Here is a 16,936-nt window from a genome sequence, read left to right on the forward strand (position 1 = left end):
AATATTAGACATGGTTGGAAAATACTGAAAGTTAATAAAATAAGGAAAGAATAAAACAAGAAGATGGTCAGTTTAATTAAACTATGGACAAGGTGTGTGAGGGGTCTTGAGATAAAGAAACTAAAATTTAATTAAACTTTAAATGAAGGCTTTTAGAAATTTTAGACAAAACTAAAATTTAATTAAACTTTAAATGAAGGCTTTTAGAAATTTTAGCTGTTTTAGCAGGAGGTCACTCCTTTGTTAATGGAGATAGTGGCTCAATACAGAGTCTTGATAAGAAGTTTGGGATCCCAACTATTGTTAAACTACAAAGAGCCAAAGTAGTGTTGAGAACACCTAGCAGTGGTTCAAGTGCATGTAGGTATACTCGAGCCAGATATCCAATGGGTAGGTTGGGTATACAATTCATCATTATGTATATATGATTAAAGCTATACAAGAGGTAGAGCACATACATTTTCAGGAGGTACACTTGGACATAAGCATTGGGGGAAGATGCCATGGATGAAGAGATGGTTGTAGTAGACGCTAATGTGGCATGGGATTTAGTTCCTTTACCTAAGGAAAAGAAGGCAATTGGATGTAATTGGGTCTATAAAGCGAAGCATAATATAATTCAAATGGCTATGGTACTAGCGCTATAGGGTTAGATTAGTTTTACTAAGGGATATATGGCAATGACTATGAAGAGACATTCATGCCGGTATAGGATGGCAAACCCAGCATTGTTTGTGAGGATATCAATGCTCTACCCCCATATTATATTGTCTAGGCACTAGCTAGCTTATATGGCCCCCATTATGTGAGGACTAGCCTTAATTGAGTAGCCTAAGCACCTAGCATTCTTGTATGGCCTAGGAGGCCAGATGGTTTAGAGACATTCTGGATTAGATTAAGTAAACTACCAAATAGGCTCCATGCTACACTATCTCATAATGATCCACATATGGAGTAGGTAGAATTTATTCTTAGACATCCCATCCACCACTAACATTGCAGGGCCCAAGTGTTAAGCCTAAATGGCCATGGGAGGTGGGAAAACTGCTATATGCAATTTCTAGGGCATATTTATGGGCCGATTCTACACTATGGGTGATAGACCGACTGTGATCGTGGACCTATGTGGTCATATTATGGCTACCTTGTTTATATAGGCCTATTATAGATACATAGTTAGGCCTTTCTCCATACAGTTCATCAATTATTACTATGAGTTTACTCCCTAGCTTCTACTAGCATACAACCTCTATCTTAGTAGTTCCAGATCAACCATCAAAGCTCACAAAACGGGTGTGGGGATTTGCTATCTATTATATCACTTCAGTACTACAATGTTCTTCTTTATCTCTATTATTATGCAATTTGATTTTTAAAGTTTTGTGCTGTAAAAGATTTTGCTTCTTTTGAGTTTTCTCTTGTATACATTGTAAGTTGTATCCTCTTACATGGTATCAGAGCTCCAGCTCGGTATAAAACTTCTTTGCTATCTAGTAGCCCCTTTCTTAGAGAAATGGCATCTTCCACCGAACTTTACCCACACCACCATTCAATGTTACTGGAAAGCTTGATGGTACCATTTATCCTCTTTGGAAGTTCAAGCTTAAGGCTATTCTTTCCTTCTATGAGCTTTGGGGCACTGTCATTAGTGTTGATGTTTAGTTTCCACAAACAAGGGATGTAGATGACAACTCGGTTCCACATACTAACCTTGTCCAAGCTTGGAGACGAAGGGATTCAAATGCTTTCTGTGTCGTCACAGCATGGAAGATAGTGTGCTTTCTGTGTCGTCACAGCATTTAAGATAGTGTGCTTTCTGTGTCATCACAGCATGGAAGATAGTGTGCTAACCATTATTCAACATGCCTCCACATCTACAAAAGCATGGGCCTTGTTATAGAGCCAATATGGGGCCACATATCCCTCAAGAATTCAGAATCTTAAAGATCAAATGGTGGTAGTGAGAAATGATGCAAAGTGCCCAATAAAAGGTTCAGGGACTATTTCACTTATGTCTAAAGAAGGTTATACAAAAATTCTTTGGGTTCCAAATATGAAGAGATACCTCCTTTTTATCTCAACCATCATGGACCGTGACTTACATGTTCACTTCGACAAGAATGGTGTAGTCATCCTCCATGGGGATGATAAGGTCATTTGTAGTCATCCAAAACATAATTTGGATGTTTTGGATGCTCATAACCTAGCAGATGTTGTACCATATACACTTCTTCTTAAATTCACCATCCAAGAATGCATTCCTTAGAGAAAGTTGTCTCGCGCCCCGGCGGTATTCTCTACCTACCCACTTGTGTCGGTTTCGGGTACAGGTACCCACTTGTCAAAGGTCGTTCGAGCTTTTCTTGGGAGTGTGGCGTGGGTTACTTCGGCGCCGTAGCGCCTAGTGCTCGGACGTTGGCTCGAGGCATTTTCTCTACCCCTTATTACCCTTAATGGGTCCATTAACTTTGCGTCCTTAAACCGATAACCATCTTTCGGCTAACCTAGCCTCCTCCGTCCCTCGGGACCAACAAGGGGCAGTACAGGAATATTAACCCATTGTCCATCGACTACGTCTTTCGGCTTGATCTTAGCGGAGGAACCCTTAGGTTTTCGGGGCATTGGATTCTCACCAATGTTTACGTTACTCAAGCCGACATTCTCGCTTCCGCTTTGTCCACACCTGCTCACACTGGTGCTTCTACCTTTTTTCAATTCAACACATTTGCAGTGGCTAAGCGATTCGAGGACAAGTGGATATTCAGGCTGCCCGAGAGAGAGTGGTACAAGTACGAGAACGGATACTGGTCGACCCACGACGGATCCTGTTACGAGATCATGAATGCGATCGAGGCTGAGATCACTCAGATGAGGGGCAGATACACGCCTCCCCTAAGAAAGAGGATGGGGACCCTCCAGTTCCGCTGGCTTATCGAAGAGTACCTGAGGCAGCGGCTATACAAGACACCCCAGCCGCTGAAAGGGGTGCATTTTACCAATGGGGTCCTGGTAGTACGGGGTGACGATAAGGAGCTGTTGCCGCCGCGGCGGTATTCTCTACCTACCCACCTGTGTCGGTAGGAGAAAGTTGTCTCGCGCCCCGACGGTATTCTCTACCTACCCATTAGTGTAATGTCCATTCTCTAGATGTTGCCAAAGAAATAAAACATCTCACCATTGTAATCTTTACAACATGACTAAATGTTTCCTTATATTCAATTCCAAAAGCCTTTTGTAACCAACCTTGTTAATGGAATTGCTTATGGAACCATCTAAATTATGTTCAATCTTAAACACCCATCCATTGCACCCTTCCTTTAGATGTCCATCCTCTAGATGGACATCTAAACCCTTTTGTAACCAACCTTGTTAATGGAATTGCTTATGGAACCATCTAAATTATGTTCAATCTTAAACACCCATCCATTGCACCCTTCCTTTAGATGTCCATCCTCTAGATGCCACCAAAGCAATAAAACACCCATCCATTGCACCCTTCCTTTAGATGCCCATCCTCTAGATGCCACCAAAGCAATAAAACATCTCACCATTGCCATCTTTACAACATGACTGAATGTTTCCTTATATTCAATCCCATAAGTTTTTATAAACCCTTTTGAAACCTTGTTAATGGAATTGCTTATGGAACCTTCTAAATTATGTTCAATCTTAAACACACATTGCACCCAATAGCTTTCTTATCCTTAGAGCAATGAAAATAAAGCCCAAGTATCATTCTCACACCTTGTATGTTCATCTCATCATCCATTTCCCCTTGCCATCATTTATGATCTATAGGTTCTTCTATATAAGTGGGCTCAACATCATGTATAACTTGTCATGTATGCATAATAATGTATAGTTGCAAAACCATCATAAGTAAGTCTGTGTGTGATGTATGTTTGACTCTTGTTGACCTCCTTGATGCATGCATAGGCCTCATCTTATCCTTACACTAGATGTGTAGAGAGACGCTATCCTAAATTCTTCATCTATGTCTTTTTTTGACCCACTAGATATGTCACCAATGTTTACACTTTCACATGACACTAGATGTGTAGATAGATGCTATCCTAAATTCTTCATCCATGTCTTGATTTGACCCACTAGATATGTCACCAATGTTTACACTTTCACATGTCACTTCATGTATATTTCTAAGTTGATCATCAAACTTCTCCTTGAGGCATGTAAATTTGACCCACTAGATATGTCATCAATGTTTACACTTTCACATGTCACTTCATGTATATTTCTAAGTTGATCATCAACCTTCTCCTTGAGGCATGTAAATTTGCCTCTTTACCACCACTACTAATGCCCTTTCCACTTGGCACAACGCATGGACTAGTTTGCCTTAAAATCTACCTACCCATGGTGAAGTAGATGTGGACCCATCGATGAATCTTGTGGTTTTGATATTATCAACCCTTGAATCATCATTCTTTACCAACCACCCATTTCATGAAAGATAATTAAGTATCTTCAATTTCTTTGTAAGTGGATTGTAACACATGTAGTGAATATGAATACACACTTCTCTGCCTTATGGTTAAGCTTTGTCCTCTTTTCATCAGGCACATGTAAAAGCCACACATCCAAAAACTTTCAAGTGACTTACATCTGGCTTATTACATTCGATGAAACTCTTCTTAGGAGTTAAACCATATATTGCCATTGGGTGTTCTATTAATTAAGTACGTGACCTTTGTTTGTCCAATAATGATGAGATACATTTTCTTAATTTAGCATCATGGCTCTTGCAACCTCTACAATAATATGCCTATTACTCCTCTCAGTAACTCCATTTTGCTAAGGTGTATACCTACATGTAAGCTTTCTAGTGATACCATGAGTTCTCAAGAATGCATAGAGAACTCATAAGAGATGTACTCACCACCTTCATCTGACCTTAGACATTTAATATATATCCCTTTATGCTTCTAAGCAAGGGCCTTAAAATTTTAAAATTTCCCAAATATTCACGCTTCTCCTTCATGAAATACATCCATACCACCTTCCTTGTATGGTCATCTTTAAAAGACACATAGAAATGAGAGCCACTAAGAGAAGTTATCTATGTAGGTCCCCATACATCTGCATTTATAAACTCCAAAGGTCTTATGCTTACATTTCCTTGCTTTGGAAAAGGATGCCTAGCTTGTTTACCAAACTAGAAAGCCCCACATACACCATGTGTACCATGAACTCTAAACTTTGGTGGTTCTTTCACATGCCTTTTGCCTACATAGTCTTCAATGTCTGTGAACAATCCTTTTATGCCACATCTCTACCATTTGTAAATAAAGAAACTTTCACTTAATAGCATACTAAAATCCAATGTAAACAACTCTCCATTCTTCTAGCCTTTTGTGATAAGCATGCACTTGTTTCTAAAATCTTCTACAAAACATCCATGCTTATTAAACTGCACCTAGAACCCTTGGTCAACCATTTGACCCACCACTGACACAAGATTCTTTGTAATAGTACCTACCACTCAACCTTTCCATCTGCAACTTCAAAGGTACTTTCCCAATATGCACAACTGAGGGAGCAATGTCATTACCTATAGGCACATAGCCTCTCGTAGTCATAGGTTCCATCCCATAAAACCATTCACCATGCTCAGTCATATGATTTAAAGCACCATAGTCCACATACCATACATTATTATGGGTAGCATAAACCCACACTATGCATAAAAGAAAACAAATGTACATCCTTGCCTCTTGTTGTTGATGCATTGTTACCTAGCACTTTGCCATTTTTGGCATCCTCTTGCTTCTTCCAATAGTCCCTCTGGCATGAGGCCCTACTTCCCACGATAAAAGCATATGGAATTCTGTTTTTTTAGCTGGTTATTCCAAGAACCTCTTCCTCTAGAGGTACCCCTACCTCTAAAGCTATATCCACATGCTCTGCCACCTCACCTGGTGAGAAGACTAGTTATTCCTTTAGTCTAGGTACCCCTTCCTCTAAAGCTATATCCAATGCCACCTCACCTGGTGAGATGACTACTGATATTGGGGTTATTTTTGTTGTTGTGATTGGCCTTCACTTCTACCTGCATATCCATGAAAGGAGCCTTTCCCCTTGCTTTGTCTACCTTTATAGTGTAGAAGACATGTTCACTTCCACCTGCATGACTCTTAGATCCTCATAAACCTCCTCACTCACAAGGTGAGGTACCAACTTGTTAAAACTTGGAAAATACTCATGAACACTGATGGAAGTCTCAAAATGGGTTACAATCCTTTCCAAACCCATTTAATGTGGCCTACCAAAACAAGATCATCATTATCAAAATGGGGTGAACTAAGGGTACGCAATGCATGTGCAAGGAGGTTATAGAGATCCAACACCCCCCACAAGACTTGGTCCATGTAAAGTATATGAGCTTTGTATGAGGATATGTGAGCTAGATAAAGGCTCCAAATTGTTACCACTGTAGGTAGTAAAAATACAAAAAAGGGTGCACAAACAATTGAAGTATCTACATAAAGCCATTGAAGCATGAGAGATTAGGTATACCATTAAAAATTTATTAAGCTAACTCTAGAGCTAAATAGAAAGTGATTTGGTGTATTGGTGGTGGAGAAATCAAGCAAACATTGAGCTGTAGTTTACACTAAAACAAAGCATTTATAGTTTTTATCATCATTTTGAGGTGACTATTTAAGGACCTTGCTTAAGGTATTTTTAAGAGCCCTCATGTGTGAGGTGCAACAAAAATTGAGCTATGATTTACACTAAAACAAAGTATTTATAGTTTTCGTCATCATTTTTAGGTGACTCTTTGAGGGCCTTGCTCGAGGTCTTTTTAAGAGCCCTCTTGTGTGAGGTTTAGAACTTGAATAGGCTAAGTTCATGTGGTGATATCTTAGTAAAAGGTTAAATCATGTGCGATCAATGCTTGGTCAAAATTGAGCAAAATTATAGGTTGTAGGCAGCTCAAGTCCATCCTATGTATGATGCAAATAGTGATGGTGTATGTGATGTATGGTGAATGAACTTGGTGCTTAATTGACACTACAAGAGAGTTTTAGAGCTTGAAAAGATTTGAATTAAGTATTTAGAATGCATATGTATTGATGCATTGAAGCGGGAACACAATTACATAATGGGCAACTTCGCCCAAATGAAAAATATGGTTGCTCATGTGTTGGCATAGATGTTGTGAATGCCATTAGATGCTTGTGGAATTATTTTAGATTTTAGAAGATTATTTTAGGCATGCTTTGTAGATGTTATTTTGTTGTTGGAACTCACTAAGGTTACCTCAAGAGAAGTGGTCTTCTATCGACTACTCATCATTGCAGGTGTTTTTACATAGTGTTGTTGGGCAACTATGGAACAATCAAATCTATCTCAAATTACACATGAGAAATTTGACAAGGATAATTTCCATGCATGGAAATTCTATATGTAGAACTTTCTAATGGGAAAAATCATGTGGGGCATTATTATAGGTGATGAGAAAGAGCTAGGGCATGGAAAGAAAGACCACACAAGGTGCTACACTGGGGTTCTATGAGTGTCATTGACCACACAAGGTGCCACACTAGGGTTCTGTGAGTGTCATTGACTGCATGATTATATATGGACTCCAAAAGGAGCATGGGACATTCCTATGGGTCTCTATGAGACAAAAAGGAGCATGGGACATTCCTATGGGTCTCTATGAGACAAAAACAAAATCTAGAAAGATGCAACTCAAGGAGGAGTTATGGATAGCATGAAGAAGTGTACTGTGTCTATCTCAGAGTATGTGCAAAATGTGAAAGGGTTAAGGAAGTGCCAGACAATGCCTTTGAACCAACATACTGGATGATTGTTTGTGACATTCCATCTACCTCTATTACATGCTCTTATGGGGATAGAGGAAGGCCTTGAATAAAGAGATTTTCATTTTTTGCCTTTGTGTCTTTAATAGACATGTTCAAATCACACATCAAAATTTAAAGGTTTCCCATGAAAAAGATGTGGATTTGGTGTCGAATAGCTCTCTTTTTTGTTTTTGTAAAGAATGTTTTTTTTTGCTTAATTTTAGCTTAAATTATTGTTAATGTGGTTTTTAATGTTCCTAGGGCTTGCACATAGAGTGTATTCAGCTTAGTTTGCATCTATTACATCAAACAATGCAATAGAATGTATTTTTTAGTGAATGTTAGCTCTCTTTAGAATTTAACATAGAACTAGAATCATTAATTTTAGCTTAAATTGTGTGTTTGTATTGGAATTATATGCATTAGATTGGCTAAACATGAGTTATACCGAGACATAAAGAGCTGCATAGGACAAGATGTGAGAATTCACAAGTTTCTCAATAAAAATTATCAGAGGACCAAGTGTACCATTGTACACATTGAGGACTCTTGAAAAAGCTGAGAGCCAAAACGAGTATGGAAGTGAATGGGAATATGAAACCAAAGCGAGATCTCAAGCTAAAACATAAACTGAAACATTCATGGTTCCTCTTGGATATTTTATCATGGTATGGTTAGACTTTCCTACGTGCAATAATGTTAAGCGCAAATGCACGTTGATTAGCCCTTGAGCTAGTCATAACATCATGACAATAGAAACTTGGGTGTCATTGAGACAACCTAAACTCATCCCTAAAGGCAATGGTCTTGCAAGAGGAGCCAATGGACAAAACATTAAAGTTCTAGGTTACTTTAGCTATGCTACTCAAAAAATCGGTGGAGATATGGAATTTAGATTCCATGTTACCACAGATCCCCTTGAGAATGATGTTATCATTGGTAGAACTTGGATACATGACTCGTATTCACTTGATGAATCCATGCAAACAATCACCTTGAACACTCCTGCAGGCATTGTGCAATTGCTCTTATGGGAGGATGAGACCTTGGAAGAGTTGGAACTTTCAACATATCTTACTGAGAATATACCGAGAATTATGGTTGGATTGGAACTTTCCAATAAATTCACCACAATTCAAGCACAGCTTTATCCAACACAAGAGTAGAATCTCATGACCCTCGAGTTATGGGATTTGTTAAGTCAACCATCCTGAAAGAATTCCATTTACATAAGACTTGAACATGCCATGTCTAGGGTACTTTGAACATACAATGTATATTGAAACTAACCCCCTTACTTGCAGCTCGAAGCATTTCCAAGACGTAGCTAATTCCATGTTTGCTAAATCAATTACGTCATTATGTACATAATTTCACGGCACTGAATATCATTGTATGACCTTAGCAGACTCACTTTGGCTCCCCCTTGGTAATAAAGAAGAGGAACTGATATGAGATGCCATCTCGTTGACAACTTCTTGGGGTACGACATAGTCTGGGACTTTTTTGATTGAGTATGTGTTGGAAGCAGATTTGATCTTGAGCATAAATGGATTATTGTTGCCCAAGTACCACTATGCTTTGCTAGCGATAGGATCATCATGACGGTCAACGACACAAAGTTGACAATACTATATTGCACGAAAGAGGATCCAAACCTAATGGATTTCTATGATACTAAATGCAAAAAGTTACAAGCCTCTTCCATGGAAGCCCCTTTACACAATGACCTACCATCTGCCTTAACGACCAACTCCAATAAAGCATCTACTCTTTCAACTCCATTCTCACCAACAAAGTCTAATGCCACAACCTTGCAATCCACTTCTATTCATGAAGAAGTACCCCAAGCACAACCATCTAACAAGGAACTTAAGGGAAAAGCCCCGAAGCAACGCCTCTTCATCAACCAACCTAGCCAAAAGAGGGGGCCGCATGCTCAAAAGCCTCCACATCAGTAAGCACCACTTTGCAAGAGACTCGAACCTCATCGTCAAAACAATGCCCATGAGTCTCAAACCTGCAGCCTTAGCGTCAACCAATAAGAATGAGGGCCCAAAACCTTCCACTTCCACCAAGACAACTCAAATCAAGGTATCTTAATGGTATCAAAAGGTGGGTGGAGAAGAAATTACTTGTAACCCAAGGCTACTATGAAGGCACCAATCCAATTTGGGTGCCTCGATCATCAAAGCCTCTTCCTCAACGCAACACTCAAAGGCTAATGAAAAATAAAAGTACTCCCCAACATTGTCCACAAAAGCCTATGCGAGTTCCTCAAAGAGCTCCACCAACTCAACAAGTGTGGGTACCAAAAAGATTACTGCAAGCACAAGGGTACTACCAAGATAATACCGAAGCTTGGATTCCCAAGCGCATCAAAAAGTCCCCTAAAACTGTTCAAAGAAACATAACGTGCTTCAACAATAAGGATACTATGATGCTAATCCCATCATATGGTTGCCAAAATCGAACGAAGTGAAGACAACCTCGCTACCAACTTTAACCCCAATAGCTTCACCTAAAGTTCGACAGGAATGGAGGCCCAAGCAACACCAAGCAAGTCACTCAACCACTCTCATGCATTTAGCACCTACACAAGAGCTTGTGTGTTCAAGCAATCCCAATGGTAACCAACTAGCAGTTTTACCTATCGCCTCGACAATATTTGAGCCAAAAATTCAAGAATCAATTCCCATGTTTGCAACAACGGAGACTTATGAGCGCATCAAAGACAAACTCATAATGCTCTTTTCATCCCTTTAGATGTGAAGTATAAGTGCAAAAGCTATGCGGAAGGCATAAGCACCTATTCTCTAAAATAGGGAATAGACACAAGAACCGTTGATCGCAAGGTGGTAGCAAAAAAGAAAAGAAAAAAGACAAACACTAGGGAGTCACACATATGGCCTACCTAAAAAAGGTAGAATATCAGAAGCAACTCCCAACAATCTTCAATAGCCAATATAATTTTGTTAAGCTTATAGCTTACTATTCTTTTGGCTAACTTAATGTAGCACAGCTGCTCCATGAGTACATATCCATACTCATGCACTGGAGGACATTTGCATTAAGGCCTCATCATCGATAACTTTCCACGTACATCTATGGATGGGGGGGCCATGGTGGGCAAAAGCCTGGTCAATGGTACAACCCATCGCCTAGAACTTTCCTTCAAATTGCAAGCCTCTCCAAACATAAGTCTTCACAACACATGGGTCTCAAATCCTTAGTGAAGATATCTTAGCCTCGCAAGTCGACGTAATTCTTTCAAGTTTGCCAATGAGTGGCTACTTCAACAAAAAGTAGTATCTTAATAAAAGTCTTTGACTCAATGCTTGTACTTCATATATATTTGCTTCATTAGAGCACTTAAATATACATAAAAGCATAAAAAGCACATGGGAAGAAGCATGTAGGAGCAGGTCCTACTCAACAACATTTGACAAGAATCCTGCCACACAAAGGAAAATCATCGAAGGCCAATATATTCAAATGATGAATGTTGCTTCAATAAATCAAATGAGGAACTGAGAAACACAATATCGTTCTGATGATTATGTCTATGTTTCTCCGAATCCTTCCTCTCTTCTCCCCCATTCTTAACATATCTTAGCTTTTCCACTAACATAAATCACACATAACCTTGCTTATGATTGCCAAAAATAAAGTGAGCAAAAAACCCAAAAAATGCTCACATAAATATAAAAATGTAATCATTCGCAAAAACCCCACCCACCCACCCATTAGGAACTCCCAAAAATCCACTAACCTTTTTATTACTAACTAGCCCTTCTCATTCCTTCCGAAGGAATAACGACCATTGAACATCACTCAACATCAAAAGTCATCAACAAAGCTTATCAATTCTCCTCACACAAAGGTCTTTAACGCAATCACAAGGATGCGATTGGCATTAAGAAGGGGGAATGTTAACTAATTCCTAGGGTTAACAAGAGCTACTACCATTATCTTATATCAAGGAGTCAAGATAGATACACCAAAAGGTCATACATTCAAGATATGAAGCAATGGCATCCAAATCTATAACTTGGACGGGCCCCTGTAATGGTTTGACGGAATACTTATGGCGATTCCCGCTTCAAGAGCGTGTGGTAGCAAGTTAGGATGAAGTCCTAAGTGATGTACTTCATGGATATATTATGAGAGTAGTCATTGTAATAGCATTAGGCCTCTTATGAGCCTAAAGTGCCTGGCAGGCCACAGTTTAAGTGAGTGTGAACACCTATGGCCATGTATATAAGTGAATTTCTCTCATAATAGAATATACTCTCCCATTGTCTTTCTCTTGTGCTAATCGTCTTGCTAATCTCTCTATCTAATGCATGCTAGTGGGTGTGTGTAAGTGATGTGAGGTGAGAGGAGAAACGAGTACACATAGTGTAACGCGACAGTGTGACAACGCTCTCGTGGGAGGTGCGATGGAATTGCTTCTCAACAAGGAGTTGTAGAGCTTGGAGACCTCAAGGGTTATGAGCTCGACCATTGGAAAGATCCTCACGACAGTTGCGGTTCACTAGGTAATCTCTTGTTGAATGTATTTCAAGGGGGGTTAGGGTGAGCCATACCATGCACATATGTAACGTAGGATTTCCTATCACTTGTATAGACACATCTACCGAGAATGATTGAAAGCCTAGAAACCAAAATAAATTTAAAAATAACAAATTGCACCTAAACACATACTTCCATCATGCACGTGTACATACACAAAACACACCCACCCACAAGTGCCATCCATAAGTGCACTCTCTAAATATAAACACTCGCAGGTAATTAGAGGGTATGTAGGGTGCATCATCTCATGGTAATCCTCAACAAGTGGGGAGCTCTAACGGTAACCCCAATAAGAGTGGATACGAGGAGACGTGAAAGTTTGGCAATGGCAGGCAAAAAGTAGTGGACCGGTGAACTGAGCCCATTAATCCTCCTTGACGATCAAAGGGCAAATTTGGGCATAACCAAACGTTTCATCAGGAGCCATAAGCAAAGAAATCATATATATATATATATATATATGAGAGAGAGAGAGAGAGAGAGAGAGAGAGAGAGAGAGAGAGAGAGAGAGAGAGAGAGAGAGAGAGAGAGAGAGAGAGAGAGAGAGAGAGAGAGAGCATAAGCAAGACAAAGATTGGGCAAATAAAACGAGCAGAAAGAGAAGGCGTAAAAAGAAAATTAAGCCATGAAGGAGTGAAGGAAAGAAGAAAAAAGCATCAAAGATGTGATCTAGAGCAAGAGAAGCAAGTGATGAAAAAGGAGTGGAGGAAAGAAGGGAAAGTGGTAGAGACATGACATGGAGCAAGAGAAGCAAAAGAGAAAGCAAAAAAGATGATGGAGAGAAAAGGTGAGTAAAGAAGAGAAGAAAAGGATAGGGGAGAAAAAAGAAAGCATTGAAAAAAGAAGAAGAGGAAAGAATAAGACAAGACAAAGGCAAAAAAGCACAAAAAGACGACATAACAAGGAAGAAGTACGAAGATCAGTGGTGGATGGTGAAGGCATGAAAGAAAGGAGAAGACAAAAAAGATTATGAAAAAGAAGAAGAGTGAGTTCCCCCCATTGTCACACATGACGCATGAAAAGAGAAATCCAACAAAGCCAATGGCACATGTCCAACAAACCGGGTGGGAAAAAGGTAGCAAGAGGAGTTAAGAGCTTTAAAGTCCATTGACAAGAGCTCGTAGGTAAATTTTTTCATTCTACACCCTTAAGCAGTTGATGGTCAAGACATCATATGGAAATGCTCCTACTCTCCCCACTAGGATGAAACTCATTGCCAAGAGCTCGTAGGTAATTTTTTTCACTCTACACCCTTAACCAATTGGTGCTCAAGCCACTCACTATATGGCAGTGCTGCTACTCTCCACCATGATTAAACTTATGTCCCTTCATAGATTTTGGTTTATACTTGAGTCAACCCAGTTCTCACAAATCACATGTGCACTCCCCTAAACCTAAGAACACAACCTTGCATAAGAAATGCAGGAACACTAATAGTGTCAGCAAAAGCTTCTCGAGAAACACTTCAAAGAAGAAGCAAATTGTTTTCCTTGATCAATATGCCAAAACTGTGAGGTCAACCAAAGGACACGGTCTCCCTAAACCCCAAGTACTACAAAGTGTGCATGCACCATACCCTTATTATTGACATACATCCAGGTACATCTCTAGATGGGGAGACCATGGTGGTGGGCAAAAAACGTGGCCCATGGTATGACCCATCATGTAGATTTCATTGAATGGTGCATGCATAAGTGGTTATTCTACCATTCTTTTGGGCAACCCATATTCTCAGTAGCCAACTCCTGAAAATAAAAAATTGTCAAAGAAAGTAAACTTGAGAGTGAAAGAAATCATGAAGTTGGTGTTTTCATTTGGACAAGAATACATAGGCACACCTTTAGCCCAATGCCCTTGCATGGCACCTTTAATACATCACCTGTAGTATACACATGGGCTCTATATTTAGTGGACATATCTAGAAAGAATAGGCATCGGTAAAATCTCAAGCAATTGTTACACTAAGCCTCATCGATAGTTATCCAAGTACATTGTACCATTCTTTTGGGCAACCCATTTTTCTTAGTAGTAGCCAACTCCTCAAAATGAAAAAATGTCAAAGAAAATAAAGCACATAGTTGGTGTTTTCCTTTTGTGCTAGAATACACAAGCACACGTTTAGCCTAAGGGGGGAGGCCTGCAACACTGAAAGCGGGGCTATGGTATACACATGGGCTCTATATTTAGTAGACACTCTTGGTGGTCATTTTTAACTTGTGTATGGTGGGCGTCCTAGTTCACGTGCCCGTTTGGGGTTTTTTTGGAGCTTGGGGTCGGCACTCCATTCCAAGCTCTACTAGCACATCAACCTCATGAAAGTGTTCATGTAAGAATGAGACTCAACCAAGACATCACTAGTATAAGTAAGCCCACATGCCTCTCACACATAAAAGAGTAATCATACTAGCATGTCTCCTCTCACCTTACTCTCAGTGTATGTAGGAAGTATAATATATATAATGCCAAGGAAACTCTCTCTTATGAGCACTTTGGTGTCACCAAGACAGATCTTGGCCCATGACAAAATGAGTGGTCCATCTATATGCTAGAATATATCAATAAGCTCCAATTAGAGAGGATCCATCATAGAAGGGACAACTTTGCCACCTAGTACCTCTAGATATCAAACTGAGCCTTTAAAATGAAGATTTGATATACATAGGAATTTGACACCAAAGTAAAGAAAGATTTGCATGGAGATAGTTGATACATCAAATCAAAGTTGAAGTCAAGGAAATTTGAGGAAGGGAATCACCCATTCAAGTCTCAATAGGTGGATTTCTTGAATGATGGTACAAGGATGACAAATATATGAAACATGAAAGAGTATTTCCAAAATTGAGTGGAATATACAAGTTATAACAAGGTTGGCCGAGAAGAGGTAGCCATGCATGGAACTCCATATGTGGAAAACCTTAACTAAATATTTATGTTTTTCTTTTTCTTTTGGTGTTTCCTTTTTTATACCCCATAGTCTTCATATGCGTATATTTATATATACTCATATGTTATTTAGCCTCCTACAAATTTAACAAGTTACAAATACCCATTTGAAAAAGATTTCCTTTCACTTTGTAGTGTTTTTATTTTTTGTAAAAACAATAACTTACATAAAATGACTTACAATCATGAGAACAATAGCCAGCACTTCCAAAATTAGACCAAAATATGCAATTATGTATATTAAATACATGGAATTTAATTCTCACATAATATTTTGAATCTCCTTTATAAATAACAATTTTTAAAAATTTAAAAATTACAAACCATTTGATCATCATTGACTCACCTTACTATAACCTCCTTATTCTGACTACACCTTGCATGAGGCATGACCAAAAACTCACTTTGTAAGATTGTATATACTCATTGCACCACCACTCATTAACAATAGTTTTGGGTTGTTGAAATTTGAGCAAAATGATGAGCTATGGTGGATCAAACACTAGAATCAACATAATTAACAAAGTGATTAGCAAGTGATTAAGACGTAATTAGTGAATAATTAGCACATAGATTAATGTAGGCATGGATACTCAAAAACCAGCAAATTCTCATTAGGGCTATGCCTCAATTTATAGAGTTTACATCAAGCATCAAATCCCATTGATTTCTCCATGATTCACTCCCAGAATATCTCCACATCTTGCCTGATTCTCTCCACCTCTTCTCTTTTCCCTGAATATCTCCCAGAATATCTCCACACTCCTAAATTCCCTCATGCTACCCATTATTCTCTCCCAGTAGATTCTTCTAACCTTTTCACAGGTTCTTTCACAATTACATCTCCTCTTTTACAGCCTCTATCCAAGAGCTTGTTCCCACACACACCCTATTCACTTGTATTTTCAACACCTCCCCTCAAGTGAATAATCCTAGTACACCTAGACCCTGTACCAAGTTTGCCTCCCCTTACTTGGTAGCCCGCGACCAGTGCCTCAAGTCCCTAAACTCCATAGTCCTTGACACTCTTTCTCTCTATGTGTCCAAGGCTACTATAAGTGCCCGCGACCTTGACTAAAGTGCTCACACATACATCTACCACTTGGCCTACATCATCGGTGGCTCAGAGGTGGTTTTACTTTATTGGGGCAGGTTACATTGGGTTGTGGGTTCTCTCTCTCTCTCTCTCTCTCTCAGAAAAGATGATCTGACTCCACTTCTCTTGGAGCCTCCATGAAGTTTGCCGATGTCGTTCCTTCTTCACTGGGTTTGCTGTAGCAGTCTCTCGCCATGTGTCCTGGCTTTCCACATTTGTGGCAAGTGAAGGTCCTCCCTCCTACTCTGCCTCTTCCTCGTCCTCGTCCTCGAGAGAATCCTCCTCGGGTGAAGAATGCTTTTTCCTCTCCTGCTGTCGAGTCGAGCTCTTTCTTCTCTTTGCGTCTGCTCTCTTGCTCTAGTAGAGCTGCTTCTATCTCGTGTATCTTCAGTTCAGGTACATTCTTTAGTGTTGCTACAATGTTTTCATAATCTCCTTTGTCCACACTCTTCAAAAGTACAGCTAATGCTTCATCATCTTCTACCTTTTT

The sequence above is a fragment of the Cibotium barometz genome, chromosome 40 (genome assembly GCF_041138505.1).
Source record: "Cibotium barometz isolate CiBa-2024 chromosome 40, ASM4113850v1, whole genome shotgun sequence".
In the NCBI taxonomy this organism is placed as follows: Eukaryota; Viridiplantae; Streptophyta; class Polypodiopsida; order Cyatheales; family Cibotiaceae; genus Cibotium; species Cibotium barometz.